The 20,392-nt window shown below is 37.0% G+C and overlaps 1 long non-coding RNA gene across 1 annotated transcript in view; it reads left to right on the top strand.

Annotated features, from left to right (window-relative positions):
- Window positions 1–20,392, top strand: part of LOC127483206 (uncharacterized) — a 35,387-nt gene that overhangs the window by 9,488 nt on the left and 5,507 nt on the right. Inside the window, exon 2 of the long non-coding RNA XR_007909275.2 lies at window positions 19,206–19,700. This is a non-coding gene — a long non-coding RNA (uncharacterized lncRNA). The remainder of the gene's footprint in view (window positions 1–19,205; window positions 19,701–20,392) is intronic.

The raw sequence follows: 20,392 nt of genomic DNA on the forward strand, positions 1-20,392 counted from the left end.
TCCCTCCTAGCTTGTAGAGTTTCTGATGAGAAGTCAGCTGTGAGTCTGATTGGAGATCCTCTGAGAGTAATTTGACGTTTCTCTCTTGCACATTTTAGGATCTTTTCTTTATGTTTCACTGTGGAGAGTTTAATTACAACGTGTCGTGGTGAGGATCTCTTTTGGTCGTGTTTATTAGGGGTTCTGTGGGCTTCCTGTACTAGGATTTCTCTGTCCTTCTCCAAACCTGGGAAATTTTCTGCTAATATCTCACTAAAAAGGCCTTCTAATCCTTTCTCCCTCTCCATGCCTTCAGGAACTCCTAGAACCCGAATGTTGGTTTTTTTAATAGTATCTTGAAGATTCCCGACAATATGCTTTAGATTTCTAATTTCCTCTTCTTTTCTTTGGCCTGACTGTATCCTTTCCTGTTCTCTGTCTTCTAAGTCCGATATTCTCTCTTCTGCTTCACCCATTCTGTTTGTAAGGCTCTCTATTGTGTTTTTCATTTGATCTATTGAATTCTTCACTTCAGTCACTATCACAGTTTCCTGTTGTACTAGTTGTTTCGTTTCATTTTGATTCCTCCTTAATATTTCATTTTCACGAGAGAGATTTTCTATCTTGTCCATTAAGGATTTCTGCAGTTCCAGAATTTGTTTTTGAGAACTTCTTAATGTTCTTATCAATTTTTTGAGATCTGCTTCTTGCATTTCTTCTATGTCATCATCTTCATAATCTTGAATTGGGGTGTCTTTTTCATTTGAGGGCGTCATAGTGACTTCCTTGTTTTTATTACCTCGGTTTTTGCGTTTGTTATTTGGCATATTGGAGATATTTGGTTTCTTCACTGTGGTGCTTTTTCTTGTTATACTATGACTCTAGATTAAGTGGACTATCTGTTTTTGATGGAGCCTTAGGGCTTGAGATGGGTGTGGCCTGAGAGCTCTGTTTGGTGTGACAAAGGTGACACTCCCAGGTTAGGCGTGGTAAATCTCTCTCTCTCTCTCTCTTTCTTTTTTTGATTCAAAAGGGAAGTAATTCTGCACAGCTGAACGAAGTTGGAGGTAGTTAGCAGGCAAATGATATACCCACAGGAGCCAGAGATTGGAAGCTCTTTCCCAAGGACCACACAGGGAATCTGTTCTGCCCTCAGAGTGGGCTCAAATTCCCCTTCAGTCTCCCACTGGGTTGCCAAAGTTATGGAATTGTAGCGTCTCTGGAGAGTGCTCACGTGAATTCTGTGAGTTCTCTCCCCCACCGTCTCTTTTTTCACAGTCTCAGTTCAGTAGCACCACAAATTTGCTAGGTCCTAATCTCCTGTTAATTCGCCCCACCCAGAGTCAGGTTTTTCTGCTAGGCTCAGGGCCGGTGCAGACCTGAGGTCGCTCTGCTTATGATGTATGTCCAAGATGGCGCCTGCTCTTTGTCTTGCTCGCCCTTGAGAGGTGAGTGGAGAGAGAGAAACCCGTGTCCGTACCAGTCACCTTTTTTTTTTCTCTCTCTCTCTTCTAGTTAGCCAGGTGAACTTTTCCCCCCTGGGGGACGTTCCCTCTAGTCTCCTCTCTCCGTTTGCCTGCTGGTGTCTCGGGCTATTGAGGTTCGGCTCACCTCGAGTTCCAGCGCTGGTGTGTTGAGTCTGCCGCTGGTGTCCCGAACTGTGGGCTCCCACGCTCTCCACGCAGGTCTGCTGTGAATCACGCGTTCCGGAAGAGTTTCTTCTGCTGTTTCCTCCCCTACTCTTCCTTGAACCTGCAGTATCTCCACTTTTATTAAACTATCTCTCCCCGGACTATCAGTGTGCTCCCTTCCTATTCCGCCATCTTGCCTCTTTTTTTGTGGATATAATTTTAATTTTTTTAAATTAGGTCAAGATTTAGATTTTATAAACTTCATAGCAATATTCAATAAATTTTCTGACTGACAAAGAAGGAGATCTAAGCTTAGATAGGTAATGGATCTTTAATCAGCTTTATAGGTTATAGTCATTAAGGGAATGCAAATAAATTTAACAAATAAATCCACAAATCTCAGTAGCTTAAATGGATAGGAATTGATATCCTACTTAGTTGAAATTCAATGTCTCTGCTGTTCCATGGGTACCTGTCTTCTTAGTGATGGTTTAGGGCCTCATGTTCTTTTATCTTTGGAGAATTCCACTCCTAGGACCTGCGCATTTGACACAGATGTGGTAAAAGGAGGTGCAGAAGCACATGGCTTGCTTAACCTCTTTGGGGCAGAAGTGGAACATACTGCTTCCACTTCCATCCCACTGGTAGGGTGTGGTCACGTGGCTCATTCTAGATGCAAGGAACTGAGGAGAGAAAGGTGGCTGTGTAGGTAGTTCCCGTGCTTTCATTTCCCAACACAATACTCAGAAATAGAAATATTGTGAAAACTTAATCATTTCTGCTCAGGAACAAAGTAGCTTTGTGAAGCTTTAGGAAAACATTTCTAAGTTTGTATTCCACATAGTCATGAGACTACATCAGAAAAATCAGAGCATTTTAAAGAACAGATGTTTGCAGAAAAAAAAGTTAGACATTTTAAAATTGAAATGCTACTCCATTAGTTTCTGAAAATACTCATATTTTGCAGGTGATTTGTTACATGTATATGAACCAACTATTGATTAGGCCAACACAGTAGTTTTAACACTGGTTAGTGGAGGATTCCTAGGTCTTCTCCATCTGAGATTTTTCTACGCTTCAGCTGGGATATGGTTTTGGCATTGATTTCTTTATCATCAAAAAATTACTGTACAATAGACTAGGGAGCCACTAAATGAGCATGCTGAGGTTGTGAAATTCAACTGCTTCCTCATTGTCATTTATATTTGATAGGTGACTTGAACATGTGGACATGGATAAAAACAAAACTGTCTGTCCCAGACACATATCATAGACTTCATTGGGCTCCATTTTCCAGTCCATTTTCTCAGTTATGTATATAGTGCCCTCAGTTATTTTGTTATTCCGCCATCTTTTTATTCTACCTGAAATTAACACCTTTAAGGGCATGTGGCATATATGTACCTGATGCAATAGTTCTCACCGGAGGGTGGTCTGAAGAGCTCCAAGGTACAGAAGAATTAACGAGGTGAAGTGTACACTCTTCTAGACTAACCTAAACTCCTAGGAGCCTTCTCCGTGAAAACATGGGATATGTCTCCATTCAGAGGCAAAAACATTTTTAATTTGAAAAATCAAGAATGAAGAGCCATAATGCTTATATTTGATAAAACATTTATAAATTCAAAAATAATTAACTTTTTTAGGTTCAAGTCCAGTTCTACTGAAGAACAAACCTTTATTTCAAACAGAAAGAAGATTAAGCAAAGTTTAATTTTTGTTATCAGTGATAAATTAAATGTGACATAAATTTACCTCAACTAGAAATGGCTAGGAAATGTTTTTAATCCAGTGCCCTGACATCTGTCATTCATGTTTGATAAAATCTCCCTCTCCTGATCAGGTGAAAAACAACTCATAAATTACTTCAGGCCTTAATTAAAAATTTGTGTTCAACAACATAGCTAGCTATTGCTGCTTTAACAACAGCAGAATGCTACCAGCAATTTCTCGCTTTTAGCTCTTTGCTATCTGATGGGAACCTTAAAAGACCTCAGCATTTATGCTTTTTGTTTGTTTTTGCAAAAGTATAAAAATGTTTAAAATCTTATATCAGGACAGGAAGCTGATCACGTTATATTGAAATTATGTAAGCTTCTCAGAGGGGTTAGAAAATAACAAAATGCTAAAAAATAAGTGATTCCATGAAAGTTTTCTTGCTGTTCTCACAGAACCCCTTCCAGGTTTGCTGTTTTGTTCTTTCATTTTCTCCTGGGAAACTTATTAGAATTTGGAATTGAGGAAATCATTTCATAAATCACTAAATATGGAAGCTGTTTCAAAACTGTTTAGAAGATAAATTGTTTCAGCCCTTTTTCTTACTAAAGGCTTTTCTTTGAACTTCACTTCTGAAAATAAAATTAAATACACCTGCCTTATAGATTTTTTAAATAAACTCATTTTGAAATAAGTTAGAGGTAATTTTGCAGGTACTCATATGTCAGTGTAGGTTTTTTTTTTTTTTTTCTGTTCTCCAACTAGCAAACAAAGGGTTTTGTGGTTATCCTTTCATTTTCCCACACATGAAGACTGAATATTATCAGCCTCAAACTATTGTTGGCAGAAGCACGTTTGTATTTGTGCTGTAAAGCTGAAGTTACCATCGTTAATCTGAAAGGTCGATCCATGAAGGATTACCTGAGGCCGAGTTTAGCATATAGAAGTCAAGGATCCCGCAACTTCTCTGCTGGACCCTCTGTCAAACCATCATGCTCTCGCCATAAGGTTGTATTCAAAAGGAAGGTGTGAAGAGATGGGGTGAGAAACAGTGGAACTGCCAGCCCAGGTAGGATCTGGCATACCCGCCGTGTGTGCCCTATTCAATGCTGCAATTTACTGTAACACTAGGTCACACTGTGCAAGGAGTTTAAAAGTCTCTTTGTTTTTAGCAAAATGCCTTCCCAGTCAAGAGCTAAGTAAGTACTGTGGATATTTCTTTGTCCTGATGATATTCCTGGGAGGGAGGCATATTGTAAGGCTCATAATCCTTGCTTTGTGAATGGGGAAAGCATCGAAAGGTGAAAGAAGTCCTACTGTTTTATCCTCATAAACATATCCACCTATGATAAATGCTCTTTCTTATAGTTGTGTTTCAACTTGGAGGGACGTTTTTAAGCTTATAATCTGCATATTATTTTTAATGTTTGACTCAATTTAATGTATCCATTTTTTCTTTGTCTTCAGAAAAAGAAACACATAACAAAAAAACATTTTGATTTCATTTTCCAAGAGCTTTGAAAATTTTATTTGAGAGTCAGAGAGAGAGAGAGAGAGGGAGAGAGAGAAAGAGAGACCACTAGCTTTCATTGATTCCATTGGCTGGTCGACTTTCCAGGCGCCCATAATGCACCAGGCCAAAACTGGAGCCAGGAACTAAATCCATAAATCTCATGTGGGTGGCTGGAACCCAACTACTTGAGTCATCACTCTGCCTTCCAGGGCCTGCATTCACAGGAAGCTGAAATTAGGAGTCAGAGCCAAGTATTCAACTCAGGTACTCCAATGAGGGAGCCACCAACGTCTTAGCCACTAGGCTCAATACCCACTCCATGAGCTTTTTTGAAGTCCCCTCATGTTATGTGTATGTGTGTGTGTGTATTTGTGAACACAATTAAATAAACTGTGTTCAAACAAGGGTAAAAAGAAAATTCCAAATGTATTATTTCCTGATTAAGTCATTATTTTATCATGATATAAATTATCAGCCTTATAAAAACCTCTTGTATCTTTTTGTGTATGTGTGTGTCAGATACTATATGAACTTCTGCAACTAAATATCTGTTCCCATCTCTGCTTTCTGTGAATTAATCTTGGTAGCTTGAAATTGGCCATGGTGAGAGTACTTATACCATAGCAGTCAGCAATTTCTACCAAGTAGGACTTGATTTATTGTTTGATTCATTATCGAAACCAGGAATCAGTAAACCACCATCTGTGGATCAGCTGCCTGTTTTAATAAGTAATGTGCTATTGGAACACTGCTCTAGGATGACAGGAATACAGTTGTAACAGGTAAGGCCAACAAGCCCAAAGCATGCATCATCTGGCTCTTGAGGAAGAACTTTATAAAACTATGATCTCAACTTAAGAAAGCAATGGAAAATTGTTAATGCAGTTGAAATTGAAAAGCATGTTATGTCTTTTGACATAACATTATGAACATCATGAAGGAATGAGAATCTGTTCTTCCATTATTTCAGAAACTATTATCCAAGTCAGCAAAGAAGCCCCCTAACATCCTTGATGAAAGGGTGAAATTCCCACAAGTGTCGTCTTTCACTTTCATCTTGCTCATCAATTTAAACAAAAATATCCACCAACATTTGTGTTAGATCGATATTCATTTATCACCTGCAAGCACAGTGACTCTGGAAACAAAGAGTTCAGCAAAAATCCACACAAGCATGTTTTCAGACTTAACTGTGCATATGGAATTTAGACTGAAGAATACGGGATACATTATTGCCTGTATGGTGTATATTGTACTACTATTTATTTGTAAAATTTATAATGTTGATGCATATATAAATATAGTTCTCTTTGCCTGACAGTTATTCATTTACTGGCATATAATTTTTTAAAGATTTTATTTATTTATTTGAGAGGTAGAGTTAGAGATAGAGGGAGATAGAAAGGTTTTCCATCTGCTGGTTCGGTCTCCAAATGGCCACAGGGATCAGTTATGTGTTGATGTGATCTGAAGCCAGGAGCCAGGAGCTTCTTCTGGGTCTCCCATGTGAGTGCAGGTGCCCAAAGACTTGGGTCATCTTGTACTGTTTCCCAGGCCATTGCAGAGAGCTGGATTGGAAGAGGAGCAGCCAGGACTAGAACTGGTGTCCATATGGGATGCTGGTACCACAGGTGGAGGATTAACTTACTGTGCCAGAGTGCCGGCCCCTAGCATACCATTCTTGAAGCCACATGCCTTACTTCTCTTAAAACTACTCAAAATGTACTTAGTTGTATAAATTTTTATACAATGGTATAAAAATAGATGCTATATACTTACATAAGATAGTGAGAAGTCTTACATGTTTATTTTAATTTATTTTAGTGACCAAATAATTTATAAAAGTTATCTTTGCCTAACTTTATTTTAGATTGAAATTATTGAAATATGGAATTAATATGTTGGCAAAATTTAAACACACTAAGAGCTTGAGTATTAGGCTATGAAGGCATTACACATATTGCAAATGTTTCAAAAATGTATTATTAATTTTGATACAGCTTTCAATATATTTGTCCGAAAGTGTGTAAAAGTCTGCCATTTAAGTTACCCTTTTTTTCTTTAAGGATTATCAAATATCTGTTCCTTTTTTTTATTTTATCATTAGTGGGTAGTATGAAAGATATAAATAGCGTGAAAATCACAGTTCAGTATATGGCCTAAAGTGAAAAGGAACACACACCATCTTTCTCTGCAATCAAGAAGCAGGGATTTATTCTTTTCATTTTTCACAAAATAGCAAAAATCACCTCATTAATAGCTTTTCACTGTAAAGACTGAATTGCTTCCTCATCTGGTTAGGACTCCAGGTAGAATCAATAATTTCACATCCATTGAAAGAAATAGAAGGAGACAGACTATAATCTAGACCTGTAGAATTCAGCATTTCAAAGAATTTATATTCAGCATGAACCTACAAAGCTTACATGATGAGTAGTTCAGTTGTGGAATGACATCTTTTTTTTTTTTTTTTTTTTTTTTTTACAGGCAGAATGGAGAGAGAGAGGCAGAGAGAAAGGTCTTCCTTTGCCGTTGGTTCACCTTCCAATAGCCGCTGTGGCCAGCACGCTACGCTGATCCAAAGGCAGGAGCCAGGTGCTTCTCCTGGTCTCCCATGGGGTGCAGGGCCCAAGCACTTGGGCCATCCTCCATTGCACTCCCGGGCCACAGCAGAGAGCTGGCCTGGAAGAGGGGCAACCGGGACAGAATCCGGCGCCCCGACTGGGACTAGAACCCGGTGTGCTGGCACCCCAAGGCAGAGGATTAGCCTATTGAGCCAAGGTGCCGGCCTGTGGAATGACTTCTTTGCAGATTGGTTTTGAGTGCGCTATTCTATAGTGTATTTTGGAAATTCAGTTTTGGAGCTTCAATGAAATTAGATTTCAGAGCCTCCAACTCTAGCAACACAAAGTAAATGGACACAAAGTTGAAAACAATAGAAACCAAAAACAACTTATTAATGTCTTATTCCATTAAACTAAAGTGAAGCAGAAACAGGTTGTCCTAGCTGTTGGTGAAGTCTGTGTGTGTGCATAAAAGGACACAGAAAGTCACCTGTGGGTGCTGAGGTTGACAAGAGAACGGATGTGGGGTGTGAGAGCCCTGAGTGGCCTGGACAACATATGAGCGATTTATCAAATTAAGAAGTAATATATTTCTGTGGATCAATGGACACTACAGGATTTTGTCCACAGGGATTCAGGAATCTATTTGTCAAGGCTTCCTGAAGAAAATTAATGAAAGACTTTTGCTTTAGGAGTTTGTCAGCTCAGGAGTTTGGAAGAGTAAGTTCGAATAAGGGGTTCCCAAATTGTCCTGTCCTGGTCCCCATGCCTCCCAAGCTATCATGGTTCAAGACCTGCCTCTGTTTCATCTTGTTCCTATTTGGAGAGAACCTGTTGACTCTGATGGGAGTATTAGCTATGCAATCATAAGGAAGGCAATGTCCCGTGAAAGGGGGCTCCAGGCGAAGTTAGGAGGACAGGAAGTGTCCCAAGGATTTTAGAGGATAATGTAAATCACACTTGAGGGGCGTTGAAATGAAGTTGGGAAGATAAGGCAAAAAGTACAATGGGATGCCACAAAGAGGTTGGGCAGGCAGCCCCATTCACTAACAGTGCTAGCCTGCAGCAATAGGTATATACCTGGAAGATGACCCAGAGCATACTAGGATTTGTTGGTGGTGACTGGAGCAAGTGAACACTTCAGCCCCTGGAATCCAGGATCAGGGCAGGATGGGGTGGGGGCCTGAGAAACCCTGATGTGCAGGCAGTAACCCAGAACAATTAAACTGGAGGTGGCACTCAGATTTTTAAAAGCTTTTTCATATCATTCCAAAGTTCAACATGGTTGAAAACCCTGTAGTAAATGAAATAAAAGGGATTCCCCCTGATTGTACATTTTAATTACCAGAGAGCTTTGATGATGAATCAATGCCTAATTCTGTCCCTAAACTAATCCATTCAGCATTCTGGGGATGAGGGCCTGGGATGGGAGTTATTTGGAATTCAGGACTCTGTAATTTAGACAGCAATATATCATGCCTCTACTTTTTCACTGAAGTGGTTCTGAGACAATAAGAAAATTAGCCTCATTAAATTCAATGCACTTCTAGTATTTGAAAAAAAATGACAATAATAATTTACTTCCTAAAACCTCTCATTTTTTTTCACATTTGGTCTTTACACTTGACTTATTAAGTTTTAATTTAATTACCTTGTGTGTAAAAAAATCTATGAACATTTCTGATATAATTATCATTTGATGTTATAATTTTTATGCAAAACCATTCATTTGATTAGGGATTTCTAATGTTGAAACAGGGCTTTTTAAAGTGCCATCTAGTTAAAAGAACTAAAATAGCAATTCTAAAACCAATCCAACCCAGAGGATTCTATTTCTTCAGCTTCTATTTTGTAATTATTCATTGTCACAGAAGTCAATGCATGTGAGTAATACTGCATGTGAATAGTCAGAAAGGAAATTGTTGCATAAATAATTAATACTTTGAAAGGTTAAATTTAATTTGAAAGTGGGTGATTTTCTCCTGCTGGGGTTATGGACATTGAAGGTGAATAATATGATAGATTTACTTATTGAGGGGAAAATTCATGCTAATGGGTAGCTTTTTTGTTGTGCAAATGCACCAATACAATTTCTGTCCAGTAATTAATCAGTTCTGAGTAGAAAAAAATGTTGTATTTTATAAAAACAATATTGAGAGAAAATTTAGAATAAAATAGAGAGGTGTCTTTAAATTGGCAGATACAAAACAAAGGAAAACACTGGAACAATGCATGCATCCTGAAACTTTTAGTTGAAATTTTAGGAACTAATGCAATAATAGAAATAAATATAAGATTTCCCCTTTGGAGATCAATGTAATTCTGATCTTTATTCTAAGATATCTTTATTACTTCCTTGTTTTAATTCACAAAGTTTATTTAAAAATAAATGTTTTATATTGCTCAATGAAAAAAATGCCATAAAGCTTTAAAAGTAAGCCTCTAGTTAAAAGAATTATTTGAAGGAAAAAGAATTCCATTGAATAATTAGCTCTGTAACACTAACTTACTGATCCAATTGACTTGTAACACTAATTGTGTCAAAGGCCATCAAAATGTATTAATGCAATGCATTTAATATAAGTGTTAAAATATATTTTATTTATACATATATCATACCACTGCACTCAAAGCATATTTGATCATGTTAATATAAGTCGGATAGAGAATAGTCAAAGAAGATAAATTTGACAGGTGGTAAGAATTTATGTGACCAAGAAAGTATGACTTCATCTTTCTGAATTAAAAATGTCTGTTGCTTTTCTGTGGGTAATTTTGTATTTTAAGTGTAAACAATAAAGAACCAGGAATCATGACCTTGAGTTCAGAGCCAGAGCCTAGCAGTTTTGCAGTGGGTCTCATAGTGTGAAAGAAATGTTCTAATGCTCTTGTCTTAATAAAGTTTTACTTATTTTTAAATTATTTTTTATAGAATGCTTTTATATAATAAATATAAATTTCGTAAGTACAACTTTAGAAATATAGTGGTTCTTCCCCTAATACCTGCCCTCCCACCCCCAAACCAGGTCACCTCCCTACTCCCTCTCCCATCCCATTTTTCATTAAGATTCATTTTAATTATCTTTATATACAGAAGATCAACTCTATACTATGTAAAGATTTCAACAGTTTGCAAACACACAGACACACAGAGTATAAAGTACTGTTTGAAGACTAGTTTTACTGATAATTCTCATAGTACAACTCATTAAGGACAGAGATTCTACATGGGAAGTAAGTGCACAGTGACTCCCGTTGTTGATTTAACAATTGACACTCTTATTTATGACATCAGTGATTACTGGAGGCTCTTGTCCTGAGCTGCCAAGGCTATGGAAGCCTATTGAATCCACAAACTCCGATCTTATTTAGACAGGACCATAATCAAAGTGGTAGTTCTCTCCTCCCTTCAGAGAAAGGTACCTCCTTCTTTGATGGCCCCTTCTTTTTTCCGGGATCTCATGGAGATCTTTCATTTAGGTCATTTTTCACCATAGTATCTGGGCTTTCCATGCCTGAAATGCTCTCATGGTCTTTTTAGCCAGATCCGAATGCCTAAAGGGTTGCTTCTGAGCCAAGAGTGCTATTTAGGGCATTTGTCGTTCTATGAGTCTGCTGTGTGGCCTGCTTCTCATCTTGGATCGTTCTCTCCTTCTTAATTCTATCTATTATTATCAGCAGGCACTTGGTCATATTTATATGATCCCTTTGACACTTAATCATATCTTTATGATCAGTTATGAACTTAAAGTGATCACTTTAACTAGTAGGTAGCATTGGTATCTGCCAACTTAATGGGATTTGGAGTCGCATGTCAAGTTTTTAGGTTTACCCTTAAGGGATAAGTCTGAGGAAACGTGTGCAAAAACTGTACATCTCCTCTCTCTCTTATCCCCACTCTTATTTTAACAGGGGTCAATTTTCAATTGGATTTAAATGCCTAAGAATAATTCTCTGTTAAATAAAGAATTCAACTGGGGCCGGAGCTGTGGCACAGTGTGTTAACACCCTGGCCTGCGGCACTGGCATCCCATATGGGCACTGGTTTGGGACCGACTGCTCTACTTCCTATCCAGCTCTATGCTGTGGCCTGGGAAAGCAGTGGAGGATGGCCCAATTCCTTGGGCCCCTTGCACCCACATGGGATACCCAGAGGAGGCTCTTGGTTTCCCATCGACACAACTCTGTCCATTGAGGCCAATTGGGGAGTGAACCATCGGATGGAAGACCTCTCTCTCTCTCTACCTCTCCTTCTCTCTCTGTGTAACTGACTTTCAAATAACGAAATAAAATCTAAAAAAAAAAAAAGTTCAACCAATGGTATTAAGTAGAAAAAGAAAATACTAAAAATAATAAAACAGCAAACTCTTCCTCGACAGTTTGGACAAGGGAGGAGAAGCACCTGGCTCCTGGCTTCGGATCAGCGCAGTGCGCCAGCCGCAGTGCGCTGGCTGCAGCGGCCATTGGAGGGTGAACCAATGGTAAAGGAAGACCTTTCTCTCTGTCTCTCTCACTGTCTACTCTGCCTGTAAAAAAAGAAAAAAGAAAAAAGAAATGTCCTCATATATTATGAATTATAGTCAGTAAATTGATGCAGAAAATTTAGGAGAACAATATGACTATGTCACAATAATCACCTGCACAAATGATACAAATAACTTTTTAGGATTCCCTATTCCCTTTCTTTGCCAAACTGTATTCTCTGACATATTTCTCACTGCATGAAATCCATGTGTGTTTTGTGTTCACCTGAGGGAATGCAATATTAACAATTTTTGAATGTGTTTACTTGAAAAAGAACCATCATTAAGACTATTATTTTGTTTCTGTATGAATGTTTGAATACTGCACTTAAAAAATTTCCTGTTCCATTTTACTTCCATATTGACTATAGAAACTGCAGAAGTGTAGACAGCTTCCAAATTTTTAAGCTTCTCGAAGGTCATTTTGAAATGGAGAGTTAGCAAACAACCATGATAGATAGTGTAAGGGGACATAACCTAACTATTCACTACTAACAGCTTGAAAGCTATGAAAATTGAGCAATTACATGAGAAAATGCTCTGAGAAGCCATGACCTTTGTCCCTTGTAGTTGCCATGGAGACCAGCAAAAAGGTGAGGGGAGGGAGGATAGAGAGAGAGAGAAATGAATCATGTACACTACCTAAATAAATGTTGATAAATATTATGATCAGAAAAGGACAGCCATGATAAAATACATCACTTTTCCTCCCTAACCTTTACCTATAAATCTTTGGCTCACAATTATCTACTTCATAGTGGGATAAATTGTGCCCCCATCAGGTCTTTTTGATGTGTGTAGAGTCAAATAAAGAGAGTATATATTTTGAACTTACTACAGTGAGCTGTCCAGTGCAGCGTACTATCCTGATTACCAAGGATAGATATATTGGTAACTATGTCTTTAAGCTATGTTCTAGCAAAATCATTTTTCACAAGATGTCTCCATTCCTATTTCATTCCTCTCCATCACGTGAATCTGTCAAATCCTGCTTTCTTCCATCTTAGAAGAAAATCCTGCTTTCTTCCATCTTTCAATCCCTTTCTTCCATCTTCTATCCACACTGGCAGCTTTAGAAGTGATGTACGCAGAAAGATAAAGAAGCCCACTTGTTCAACAAGTCATCAAGTGGCAATCAATGCAATAGTAGGTAGGTGGCCAGATTTTCTAAATTTCAATTTCTTCCAGGATTATTACACTAAGAAGTAAAGGCAACTGCTGAAAAAAATGCTGAGATTCTACTAAAGGGAATGAAAAGAGATGACGGCATATTAAATTTGTTAGTAATTCTGCTATCTCATTTTCATTTCATCAACTAAACCTTGAAAGTTGGAAAATGGATATTTAGTAGGTGTTTAAAGTGCTCATCACTTTACAAATTTAAGTGACCTGGCTAAAGCAAGCAGTTTAGGCTTGTGCATCAGTATTAGAGATTTCCCAAATTGTAACTCTCTAAGCTACTTTGTTTCCTCAGACCCTGCAAAGACAGCATGAGTAGTTACTATATAACTATGCAAAATATGGATGACAGGTTTTCCCTTTCCTTAAAAACAGTCTCATAAAAGAGCATTACCAGCTGGCGCCACGGCTCACTAGGCTAATCCTCCGCCTAGCGGCGCCGGCACACCGGGTTCTAGTCCCGGTCGGGGCGCCGGATTCTGTCCCGGTTGCCCCTCTTCCAGGCCAGCTCTCTGCTGTGGCCAGGGAGTGCAGTGGAGGATGGCCCAAGTGCTTGGGCCCTGCACCCCATGGGAGACCAGGATAAGTACCTGACTCCTGCCATGGGATCATTCCGGTGCGCCAGCCGCGGTGGCCATTGGAGGGTGAACCAACGGCAAAGGAAGACCTTTCTCTCTGTCTCTCTCTCTCACTGTCCACTCTGCCTGTCAAAAAATTAAAAAAAAAAAAAAGAGTATTACCTAGAGAGTGTGTTTATTATCTGTTCCAGATTACTCAGCTCCTATTTCTTGTCATAAACTGCACTGATTAAAATCATCCAACTTTACTGTCACCTTTTCTAGCAAGATTTCTGACTATATAAATGATCAAAGTCACTCTTGTTCTACAGAAATTTGTGATATTCAAAACTTGAAGATTCAGTTCAGATTTAAAAATGCAGGAAAATCACCCATCATAAGTGTCAAAAATGAATCATGAGATAAATCTGCTGCTAATCATGGATCATCCTTTTGTTGGAGAAAACTCTTTAAGTTGTTCAGATTAAGGAGAGGAGAATCACAGAATTTTTAATTGTAAATTATTTGATAAGATAACATCCATGAAATATTACTCCATTAAGAAATTTTGAAATGCATTTTTAGGAGCCAGTGTTGTGAGCTTAGGGATTAGGTTCCCAATTTAGGGATTCTGGAGAGACATAAACACTGTGTATATCAAAGGCAATGAATTCCCTAAGGTGGTTGTTGGTGTCATCCATGTTAAAAATAAGAATAATTTATAAAGATTACACTATTTGTACATCCAATCCTTATAAGAATTTCAGATTTTTGTTTAGTTTTGTTTTTTACTGCATAATCTCAGGATAAACAATGTTGTGAATACTGTTACTTTCAACCTAGGAAATAATCCTTAAGTATAAAAATAGTAACATATATTCATATTTTTTATTTGCATCCTCAAAAATGCTTTTGTCACTGATGCAAACATGACCTTTCAGTGCTTTGACAGATACATCTACCATTTATTTAGCAATCACAATATATCAACAATATTGCTTTAAACAGTTGATAATAATCTTCCTATAAAATGTTGATTGATCTTCATAGTAAACTTGATATATCAATAGTTATTATATTCATTGAAAAAACTGAAGAATTTGCATTTGGAGAAGTTAAGAAAATTTTTTTTTGTTAAAGAACACTCATTTATCCATTCATGTGAAATATTTATAAGAATTGGTCCATAAAGCAAATTTTAACACATATCTAATAAATGATACCACATAGACCACATTTGTTTACTATAAAGGCATTTGTTTTACTATAAAGGCATTTTTTTACAAAATTCTAATATATTTGGAATTTTTTTATATGCATATAAACTTTTTTTTATTTTATTTAATGAACATAAATTTCCAAAGTACAGCTTATAGATTACAATAGCTCCCCCCCCATAACTTCCCTCCCACCCACAACACTCCTCTCTCTCCCTCCTTCTCCCCCTCCATTCACATCAAGATTAATTTTCAATTATCTTTATATACAGAAGATCAATTTAGCATATTATTTTATTTTTTAATTTTTTTTTTAATTTTTAACTTTTATTTAATGAATATAAATTTCCAAAGTACAGCTTATGGATTACAATGATGTTGTTTTTGTTAGCTTAAATCATTATTATTTCATTTGTTAAATTGGAATCTTGGCGTAGTAGGTAAAGCTGCCACTTACAATGCAGGCATCCCATATAGGCATTGGAAGAGCTCACTCGCTTCTTTCTTTTTCTCTTTCCCTCCCTCCCTCCCTCTCTCCCTTTTCCCTCCCCATGCCTTTCTGTAACTCTATCTTTCAAATAATTAAATAAATATTTAAAAAGATAAATTTGAATCTTCCTATTTTGAAAGAAAAAGCCAGAATTTTGTATCAAAAATTCAGAGTTTTATGGCAATGTCATTTTATTTTGTGTCATTCTGTTAAAATAAGAAGTACCCAAACACTGGACCACATGTATTTTAAACTTTTTATTCTCCATTGCTCCTTTTAATAAGGCAAAGCATGAAGAAAATAGCAAAGGAATATGCAGGAACTCCTGCTCTATCTATTTCCTGTGTTTAGAGTGACAGATGCTTTCAGTCCCCAAGCATAAATAACAAAATCCAGAAATGCTCTTGAATTCCCTTTACAAGGAATAAAACTTGCTATTAAATGAAAGTAGTTTTGCTCTGCAGCTAAACTAAGCCTTTATTTGGCCTCTGAGAAATAAGCAGGCTAAAGCAGAGACATTAATGCTAACAAAACTGGGTTACAGTGTCAGCCCGCTGACCTTCTGGCTCCCCTGTAGTCACGTTGTTGCCACTGTGCTGCCCTGCTAATTAATTTCCTCCTTAGGTGACAAGGGAGTGTTTAGGGAGGAGCTGGGGTACTTTGTTCCTTTCTACCCTGGATAAATGTATCAGTGGTCCTGGATTGTTTGTAAGCCTTTTAACATTCGTTTTAGAAGGTATTCCACACCAAAGAAAGATTTTCTTTTATACTTTCCCACATGTTTAGAATTTGTCATGGATAATAAGGCAAAACTCTAAATTACACTTAATACATTCTCGCAAAACCAGAACAAAACACAGACCTGTCATATTTGTATTTTGTCATGGTTTCATCTTTAGCCTACAGGGAATGCCAAGGAAAATAGTATTTTCTTCTTGCCTAGAGGGGAAGGCAGATGGTTGAATACATTTAAAACTTCCAGCAACAGTTTTCTATAGCATTAGCAGTAAATCTACCAATTGTAATCTAGTGTCTATTTAAATCTATTTAATTTACATTTAACAAGACACCTCTTATTCTTGTGAGTTAATTAAAGAGTTAGTGACTATTAAAAGGATACTAATTGAAATGCAATAAATAAGATAACTGAGTTGGTGTGTAATTAGCCACATTTACATAAGTAATAAACACTGTATTGCAGTCTTCTAGAATGGAGTTGAACTAATGCTGGTAGTCTAATCTCATATGAGAACAAAAATCTAGGCATTTAATTAACATGAAACAAAATAGCTCTGACAAATTAATTGTATATAATTTTTTGAAGTAACTGCTGAAAGAATAATGTAACCATGTTTTTATGTGGTCTTTCTGAGGTCGCACTCATCTCTAATAAGTATTCAAGAAGATAATTGATTCAAATAGTAGGCACAAGATAACTCTTACTGTCTTAATGCCTTCTTCAAAGTCACCATAATTAGTTAGTGTCCTCAGTTTACTGTATAGCTGCTCCTCAACCTGAGAAATGTCCGCATAGGTTGTTCATGGAATAATTCTAATTTTCTAAAGAAACTCGTGTCCCTGTCAGTTTCCTTACTTAGGATGAGTATATAATTATGATTTAATGGAATAGACAATATATAGTTCACAGTTGTTCTATAGTTTCAAAAGTAATACTTTTTTTTTTTCTTTTTTGGTGTGCATGTACCTGTTTATGGAACATGTTAATGTATCATAGAATGAGGCCTAAAATCTGCATCTGTGTGTTATTTTGCTGAACTAATAAATGAATACAGGCAGAAAAGCAATAAAAAACATATAATAAATCAAAGTATTTAGTGCTTTCTGGGTTATAGTAAAAACTATTTCCTCTCTATTTGTATGTAGGATCTTTTATTAACGAATTGTCTATTTTCAGTATGCTGAATGAACAGAATACCTCTGGACATGTTGCATTTAACTGTTATTTTTTAGTAGCTTGTGATCCATATGTAAATTTTCTCCATTTAAATTCCTGGTGAGTATTGTCATTTGGTATACTTAAAAGAAAAACAAGAATTCTATGACTGTTGGAAGTAATAGATCCTATGAGTCAAAGCACAAAAATTTGTAGGATTTAATTCTAGAGTTTTTTTTTTTTTCTGTCATCTAGTTATTTAGTCTTTATTCTCACTGAGGGTATGAACTTTGGGCCAAAGAGCAAGCAAAAACAACATCTAAGTAAAATGGATGTAGATGGAGGTGAGGGTCCACAGGGGAAGGAAGGGAAATACTATTATATCCTCGCTGGAAAGTATCTATTAAACAGTGTGATATTGTAGCCACTGAACTTACTGATACTGTCAACCCTAGGAATTCATTAAAAGGGAGCCCACTGAGATATTTATTTTTAAGAAATACAGTATTTTTAGAAAAATATTTAAGGAATGACAGATATACATGCTGAAAGGATTTTGGTTTAAAGTTAGGTTTAAACCTACAGAAAGGTTTTATTAGTCATGACATTATAAATTGAATTGTCACTGTGATCACCCTATGTATAATAATGCAGGAACATTGTCCTTAGTCTAAATGCAATAGATTCAAATTTTCAGAAAACAATGAAATTCAAAACATACACTTGAACTATTGAAATCTACTAAAATGGACTAATCTGATCATTTTTTAAAACTTTTTTTCTCTTGTTTGATTTCTCATGAACACTTTTCTATAGAGGTATTTCTTATTATGATCAGTTGCTTATTTGGGGAAAAACATCCCTTTTTGTTTACAGATTATTTATAAAAGTTGATTGTATAGCTGTCCAGGACCAATGTCAGACAATATTAGTCACTGAAGGAGCAGATGTTTGGCACAGCATTCAAGGTGCAGTGGTTAAGGCGCCACTGAGATTCACGTGGGACACCTGCATCCCCAACCTAATGCCTGTGTTCAAATCCTGGCTCCTCTCTCTATTCAAGCTTCCTGCTCATGTACATCTTGGGAGGCAAGAAGTGATGGCACAAGTGACTGGGTCCCTTCCACCCATGTGGGAGACCCAGACTGAATTGTAGGCTTGTGGATTTAACTTGCCCCAGCCCTGGCTCTGACTGGCACTTGGGGAGTGAATCAATGGATAGAAGATCTCTGTCTCTCTGCCTTTAAAATAAATAAATAACTTGTAGTCAACATGTTTAGAAGCACACAATTGAGAGATTTGAAAAGAAATATGACATTGACACTGTAATTAAGAGAGACCCCATGAAGTCCAAGGCTCCCCTCTCAAGATGCATAAACCGTACATTCTAGCAGCTGCCAACTTTTCTCCCTGCTTTCCCTCAGCTGGAGGCTTGCTTTTGCTAGGTTTTGGGCTCTTGTACTATGCTTCTGTATATTTCTGTTAGATTTACACTCAAACTACTTTTCTAAATTGAGAAGACTTATAAAATTGATAGAACATTCTCTGAATTTTAAGTTCTGTAATTTTTCCTTAACCCTTTGCTGTCTGTTCTGAGAGCTTGCACCTACATAATCAGTGACAGAGTAACACATATTAAGAGAAAACTGAGAGTATGTTCAGAACTAGTAGAGCATTAGTTTAAAACAATTGGGATTTCCATTTGACTTGGTGTCATAAAGACATTTTCTGCTGGTAAAAGTTAATTCTAACTTTACTGATGAATTTTAACATGCCATTATTTACTATTGTTCAGCAAAGAAAAACTTGCCTTCGTGGTGCTCAACCACATGCACACTGAGAATTTCTACCCTAAGCCTCACATTTTCTTCCCTCCAGATGGCTGATTTACATTCTTGCCTTAGGGATTGAATTGAAGTCATTTCACCTATGGTCTCTACAGGTGCCCCTAAGTTAACTGTTCTGCCTACGGATAAAGTGCAAACATCTCTACACACACTGTTTTCTCCTGCAAGGAAAACTCTGAGGACCAGAGTATAAGATGGCCACCACCACACCAGCTCCTATTTCGTTCTTCCAACACAGAAGGCAGTTTTGATTGGACTCCCTGGAGAACCGAACCTGAGGCAGAGACGTGCATGCAAAAAGTCCAGGGGATATTGACTGGAATAATGAGGGAAGGAAGCAGGCTTCAGGGGAGTGAAGAGACTGCATTGCACTTCCAGCAATGGTGTTGGCATATCCCACAGGGAATCTCACGTTGGTTGGCCCATCAGAATCAAAGTGGGGCATGAGGCTGGGCCCGCACTCTCACTTCTGACAGGCATCCGATGTGTGCGCATGACTTGGATAAGTTGCTCCCTGAAGGAGATTGATTTGTGAGGGACCAAGAGCCTACAACTCTGGAAATGCTGTCCTTAGTGCCTTGTTCTCTAAGGTGAGTATCTGGGAGATGCACAGAAACATTTAAATTCTGTTAGCTAGAGTTAAGTCAGGAAGGTTTACTGATCTTTCATAGTTTAACTATTGGCAGTGACATGGCTTTCTGTGTAAAGAGTGTGGTCTCTTTCTTTTTTCTTACCATTAAAATCATTTAAGGCAAAGTGTAGTTCTTTTTAACTGTTAAATAAGTTAGTTTCAACTCAAATGAATGCATTCAAATAGATAAAGATAGATACAAATGTGAAGATATGCTTGCAAAAGTAATGCTTGGTGATTTGAAAGGAACTGACAAGCTCAGGTTATAACCAATGATTAATTAATATTACCTTGGATCCTATACAAAATTGATGATTTTCTTAATTATAGGTGTTTTATCTTCAATTTTTTTCTAGATAAACTGTCCACTCTGCCTGTAAAAAAATAAAAAAAAATTAAAAATAAATAAATATTATAGTAAAGATGCAGCTTGTTAGGCTTGCATTACCTGACATATAAAGAATGTAAATTCTAAGATAAGTTCAAATATTATTCGTAACAATATTATGTAAATGTACTTAAATGACAAAAACTATTGTTTTCTCTGTGAGAAATTGGAAAGGAAACAGGAAGCATAGTTAAATATTATAACATGATATATAAATGATGAATTTCTTGTCAGGAATTTTATAAGTTGTACTGGGCAAATAA

This window comes from Oryctolagus cuniculus, chromosome 8 (assembly GCF_964237555.1).
Source record: "Oryctolagus cuniculus chromosome 8, mOryCun1.1, whole genome shotgun sequence".
Lineage (NCBI taxonomy): Eukaryota > Metazoa > Chordata > Mammalia > Lagomorpha > Leporidae > Oryctolagus > Oryctolagus cuniculus.